At 47.9% G+C, this 6,415-nt stretch overlaps 1 non-coding gene across 1 annotated transcript; it reads right to left on the bottom strand.

The window, feature by feature from the left end:
* Positions 1–5,375: 5,375 nt before the first annotated feature.
* On the bottom strand, positions 5,376–5,447 carry Trnaa-cgc (transfer RNA alanine (anticodon CGC)). Its single transcript has one exon. It is a non-coding gene; the product is annotated as a tRNA-Ala (tRNA).
* Between the last annotated feature and the right edge of the window lie 968 nt (positions 5,448–6,415).

Genomic DNA, 6,415 nt, shown 5'->3' with positions numbered 1-6,415 from the left:
GTATCGCCGTCGCCGCTCTTTCGGAGTGATTGTCCGTAAAGACTTCCTCTCAAGACAGTGCCTGTACAAGGAGTGCACCGGCGAGGTCAATCACGACGGCGGCTAATGGTCAAACGGAACGACTCCGGGAATAATATGCTGCCGGCGAATCGATTACAGACGCCGTATTTCCCGAAGACCGCGGCGCTTGTATGTACGACAATATTCCGATTTAATACTCCAGGGCGGCATAAAGGGTTCGCTAGACGGGACCGCAATACCTAACTAGTCACAGAATCGCATTAAGGCCACTGTCTCCAACAAATGTTAAATACAGTACCTCCTTCGCCTGTTACCTACAGAAAGCGGAAGTGGCGCGTATATGTTGCGTGTCTGCAACGTGAAATAGTTCTTTTTATCATGGTTTATCAGCGTACGACGAAGGGCGTGCTACTAGCCACAACCCTTAAAGATTCATTAAAGAGCAATCGCACACATTTGCTAACAGCCATTTTTCATTATATACGACTACCTCCAATGGCTTTCGTAACCTTCTTTAACGACTGGTCTCAGTGTAACGGCTGGCCATTCTTCTTGATTACACGCACTTACACAACCAACAGTTCTCATTCGTAAAACATTTCATAACAGCCAGAACTATTCTCAAGCACTGATCAGCCACTGACTTTTTCACTTGGCGGCGTTTCCACATCGACGCTGTGTATGTACAGGAGGGACTACAATAAATAAAACACCTAATTGATTTTCAAACTCATGTCCTATAATTATGGCTTATAGTATTCCAACGTCATTTAGAGTACGAAAAACGTGACTGGTCAAGTTCTTGCGCTATTAGAAATATTAAGACGATAAAAAAGATACCATGACAGCCTCGAACAAAGCAACATCACTTACGCTGGTCTTGAAACGTTTCTTCAGTCAACTCATCTGCAGACGTGCTCGTTTCGTGGCTTTTATAACACAAACGAAACCAACTCAGCAGCACATTCTTCTGCATTTTTTTTCATCTCATTGCTAAGAGCAAAGGCATGTATCAGTTGGGGACTCGGATCAGGAGCTCTCATTCATATCGTAGCACCGTTGTACGTCGAAGCATATAGAGGGGAAAGTTATGTAGTATATATATATATATACACACACAGCAGGAACACTTTTCGCACATGTTTCGTGCGCGTGCCTGGGACGCGCCGATGTCCCTATCAGTCCGTACAGCAAAAGCATAAAGCATCGCACCCCTTCACTTTCGCGATGCCGGGGAGATGGGACCTCTCTTTCCACATCCTCCGAAACGCCGCTCCGTATCGGCTCGACGGGCGCTGTTTACCCAGGTTCGTTATGAGCGATAATCCTAATTGAGCCCCTCTGCAAAGCAGCCGATTATGTGACGGGCGCCTGGCGTCGGCCACTATAACGCAAACGGAGAGCGCACGCTCGGGAAAGGGCGGCGCCCCGGGGCGCTGTAGCTTCATCCGTCATGCGCCGATAGCATCGGCCGGGGGCCCCGACGGCGGCAGAGGCGACGCAAGAGCCGGCGCACCGCGCGCGCCCCGGGCGCCGCTTTCGACAGGGAAGTGTCGCTGCTTCGTCCACGACACGGTGGCATCCGTGTTCACGCGCTCTTCATTCGTATTATAACCCTCCCCTGATTGCATGCTCGCCTCGCGATGAGCGAACGAGCCGCGCACGTCGAGTCTATATACCGAATGAACGGGAGGCCGTCGCGACTGCGAGCGTCGGCAATTCCTTACGGCATAATATCCACCGTGAATCATGCCTCGAGATCCGGCCGGCCCACGCCCAAGTGTCGCGGGCTAAAAAGCTCCGTGAACGGCAAGAGCTAAACGGGGTTTGGTCTCCGGAAGACTGATGCGTGTAGCTTAAACGGGCTCCCCGATCTTCGGGCCTAATAGTGGCACTGTCACATTGGCTTAGTGGGGACGGAGATAGGGAATCGTGCGTGAGACGAGTATCGGAACGGATCTCGGAGCCCGTGAGAGCGTTATACCGAGGGCTTTAGACAATCCTCGCCAGCGTTTGATCTATATAGTCATGGCACGGTGCGCGGTATCTTATTGTGTGCACGCACGGCGTAATGCACGGGCGCCGGCCTACACACAGGAAAGGCCTTAATTCGTCTGACACTTCCCACGCAAATTTGTACCCTTACTTTTTGAGTTCGCTGATCTATCTTCTGTACAGGGAACCGTACACCCACACCACACCACTTCTGTACAAACACACACACACACACACACACACACACACACACACACACACACACACACACACACACACACACACACACACACACACACACACACACACACACACACACACACACACACACACACACACACACCAGAAGTGGACGACAATGACTGCGTCACAGGCATCAATATTTGAACATCTAACTATACGTCACAGGCATGAATATCCGGTCGTTGCTATATTTCGCAGCACTACTGACTGCTGTAACCATAACCGTTCCCACATAGGCCGGTCTTAAACAGTAGTATGACCTGGAGTCGTGACAGCGCTGCGGTACACTGTATTCTATCTTTTTGCATGGCATTGATGTTGAAAGTCCGCAAAAGCTCATTTGCAACAGCAACGCCATTTCGCATGTTTAGAAAAAAAGGGTAGACAATTTAGAGTACTATGAACTTCACTATGCCCGAGCAGTGAGCTCTCCCAGTACACTAATCAAGTAGGACACGAGTTCATCGCATCAGCAGAAGAAATAATGAAATAAACACATGCACAACAACGCCGTTCATTTGCCTACAGTAGAATAATCTCCCAGAAGCCATCCTACCTAACACAGGTATTTCTTTTCCTTATTATTTATGCTTCGTCTCTTCGCACACTTCTCCAAATAGGCCTGCGATCGCTTTAAATATATGTTTTCTCTTTCTTTCTCCATGTTAGACTAACGCACCATGGCCCAATGTTTTCGATAAACAGCTGGTCTTAGCGGAAGTTTCTTGCGCATGTCGAACACACGTGTTGCTCGCTGCAACATGCCCACATTTATTTCCCCAACTGGCGATCATTCTTCCTCGTATACTTTTTTTTCAAGTTCGAGTTTTCGTTAACAGAAAGCTTCAGTTAGGGAGCTCCCATCCTAATACTCAGGAAGAGAGAAATCATTTTTCTCGGTAACCACTGCGCCAACTTTGATGAGATTTGCCTGGTTTAGAAATACGAAATTTCGTTACTGTAGGAAGCCAGGTTTTTTCATGTAAGTTGTCTCTACATTTATAAAAGTTGTTGAAAAGTATAAGATTTACAATACGGTATTACGCTGTTTAAAGATAACTTTGATAAGCTAACTGTAACTTCCTGCAACTCACCTATTGCAAACGCAAACCATCTCTCTATTCTGTAAACTTCCACTACTATTTCATTAAAGAGCATAAAAATTGAGACAGTACGTACCGCTGTTAGATATACGACTAATATTTAAGCAAGACCTTCAAAACTCGTACAAACATTATAAAACTTGATCTTGCTTTGTCAAAGAAGAATCTTGCTTTGTCAGAGAAGAAGGACGACGACAACAGAGGAGAACATGAGTGCTACATGTGGCTAACGAGTAAAAAAATACGACGACCGGCGTTGACAACACGAATAGTGCGAAATGTCACGTGTGGTGCATACCCGCATTCCCCGGGTGACAATGAGATTTAATCAAAGGTGAATGAAATGTGAATTAAAATTAATGAATGTAGTGAGTGTTTGCCAAGTGATTGGAAGTGATCATAAGGTGCATAAGGTGAATTAACTCACACGTGAATTGAAGTTAATTAAAGGTGACTCGAATGGGAATTAATAGGGAGTAAAGTGTTGAAGTGATTAAAAGGAAAATAAAGTTGAATCAAATGTGGTCAGTGTTCCACCACGACAGCGTGCGCGCAGCAGCCACGCATTCGATCTCTGCCAGCGGTGTATATACGTGAACTTCCCTTCGGCGTATGCAGCGCTCACTCATCCGACTGGCTGAGTCTGCGACGCAGAGGGGAAAAAGGAAAGGAAGGAAAGAAAGATTACGTGTAAGGAAATGCGACTCTCTTGGCGACAGGCTCTGGCTGCTGGCGGCACACACGAGTCTCGGCGGTCGACCGGGGTTCCTGATGGTGCTGACTCGGCGTTACTAGCTTGTCAAGGGGATTAAGGAGAGACCGCCCTCCTCTCCATCGCTTTCTCTCGCAGTGGCCTTCTCTCCCATCTTGGCCACGCTCGAAGCGCAGCGGCCTGCCTCTCGGCAAGAACAGAGAAACGAAATAACCGAACAAGGAAGGCAATGTCATAAAGGAAAGCGGTGTGCGAGCCGAGCAGCGAAGGTGCTTAAGTAGTCACTCCGAGCTGCTGCTATCTTAATTTGTGCTCTTTCTTCTCTGTGTCATTCCTTCAATCATGGGCTGCAATTAAAGAAGCAGGTGACCAATGCGTTTAAGTATTTAGTTGTGAGCAATCAGTCTGCGAAGCCGCAAGATTGTTCGAAGCCAGAAGAAAGACGTTTATGCAAATCAATGTGCTGCAATCAATGGATCCATAACTAGCCATGTCGACTATGGATCCCGATGTTTTCTCAGATAGTATTGTACATCTTTTTAGTGAAAATAAAAAAAAAACAAGCATTCTTCTACCACACGGGCTGAATTCCTGTACCCACAGTCCCTGTGAACGCTACCGCCAGATTTTTATCTAGTAATTTTCGTTAAAAAATGGTCTACGGCGCTGGTTTTTGTTACCGAGTTGTACTTTGCGCATGTTCACTCGTTCATACTTTACACGACTTACGTTCCGGGTCCGCATCGGAGGTACAGCGGTTACGGTGCTCGGCTACTGACCCGAAGGTCGCGGTTTCAATCCCAGCCGCGGCGGTCGTATTTCGATGGTGGCGAAATGCTAGAGGCCCGTGTACTGTGGTATGTCACTGCACGTTAAAGAACACCGGATGGTCGAAATTTCCGGAGCCCTCCACTACGGCGTGCCTCATAATCATATCGTGGTTTTGGCATGTAAAACTTCAGATAATGTTATTACTATCATATGTTGCGGAAGGTTTCTAGCCGAAATACACTAATCCGAAGTTGAGCGTCGGATACGTAACGTCTTTTCCTTCCGTTAACTATTGTTCATTAGTCGTCGTATTTTTTGCGATTATTATGTAGCCACCGGTATTCACATGAGAGCGCACAAATCGCTCTTCCAACTTGAAGGTAAGAAGACTTTTAAGGGCTCGTTTTTCTTTGTTAGACACAATATTAATTAGAACTAACAGACAATAATGCCAAGGAAAGTATAGGTGTTGTTGTTTGTAGTAATTAGGATATAAATGTGAAGAAAGTGAAGTGGAAGAAAAGATAACATGCCGCCGGCAGGGACCGGACCTGCGACCTTCGAATAGCGCGTCCGATGCTCTACCACTGAGCTACGGCGGCGGTCATCCTCCCGTCCACTTTATGGGGTATATATGTGCATTTGAACCTAGGAGTGTTAGCCAGCGCCGATCGCAGCCATGGCGGCGAGTGTGGAACACTCTTTTTAACACGAAAGTGTTTTATGCCGGGGTCCACCAAGACTTCACTGACGTATTTCCGTCACGGATATGACGTTCTTAAAATGTACACGAACATAATACAAAGAAAAAAAACCAGACGAAAAAGTTCCACAAACATGGAAAATTTGGAAATCGAACCCACGACCTCTCGGTCTGCGACGATAGATCGCCGAGCGTTTAACCACTGCGCCACAAACGCATTTGCAGAGAGCTACACAGACGCGCCTTATATATCTAACACTCCTCCGTGTACCTGCGCTCTTGATCGGGGCGGTGCCGCCGCCTACGAGCAGAAAAGAGAAGTACTGCATTATGACGCTAACGCGCACCGACAGTGAACGCTTCGGTGCGCTCAGCACTACGAGACTACGACGCCTCGATGCCAGCATTCGAATGGACGCTGGCATCAAGAAGCACTACCAACACTTCCAACGCCACCTAGGTGGCGTTCGCCCTACTCAGCACAGCGGAGCGTGGCCTCCGCAATTAGCTCTGAAAATGTTTCTGAAGTTGATCGCGGAGGCTGCAATTGCGACGCGCTGTACGCGCTGATTTGACTCGGTGACGATTCAGTTACGTGCTTCGTCTTTCGCGTTGTGCTAGCGTGTGCAGCGTAGTGCAGCTTCCACATACACCAACGGTGTTTCTCCGCTGTCTACTGATACGAGTGTGATGGCACCGACTACGAGAACTGCGGCATTAAGCGCCGTCGAAAGACAACGACGTCGGCGAGCTAACGTCGCGCAAGTGAGTTTGGTGCAGCGATGGACACGCCATGGGGGAGCCGGAGGCCTTCGCGCGTTCACGGCTCAAGCTGAGAACTCTGCCTCTCGCTTTCCAGAAGTTGAC

Source organism: Rhipicephalus sanguineus, chromosome 4 (assembly GCF_013339695.2).
Source record: "Rhipicephalus sanguineus isolate Rsan-2018 chromosome 4, BIME_Rsan_1.4, whole genome shotgun sequence".
In the NCBI taxonomy this organism is placed as follows: Eukaryota; Metazoa; Arthropoda; class Arachnida; order Ixodida; family Ixodidae; genus Rhipicephalus; species Rhipicephalus sanguineus.
The sequence above is the reverse complement of the archived record's forward strand: the minus strand, read 5'-3'. Positions and strand labels throughout refer to the sequence as shown.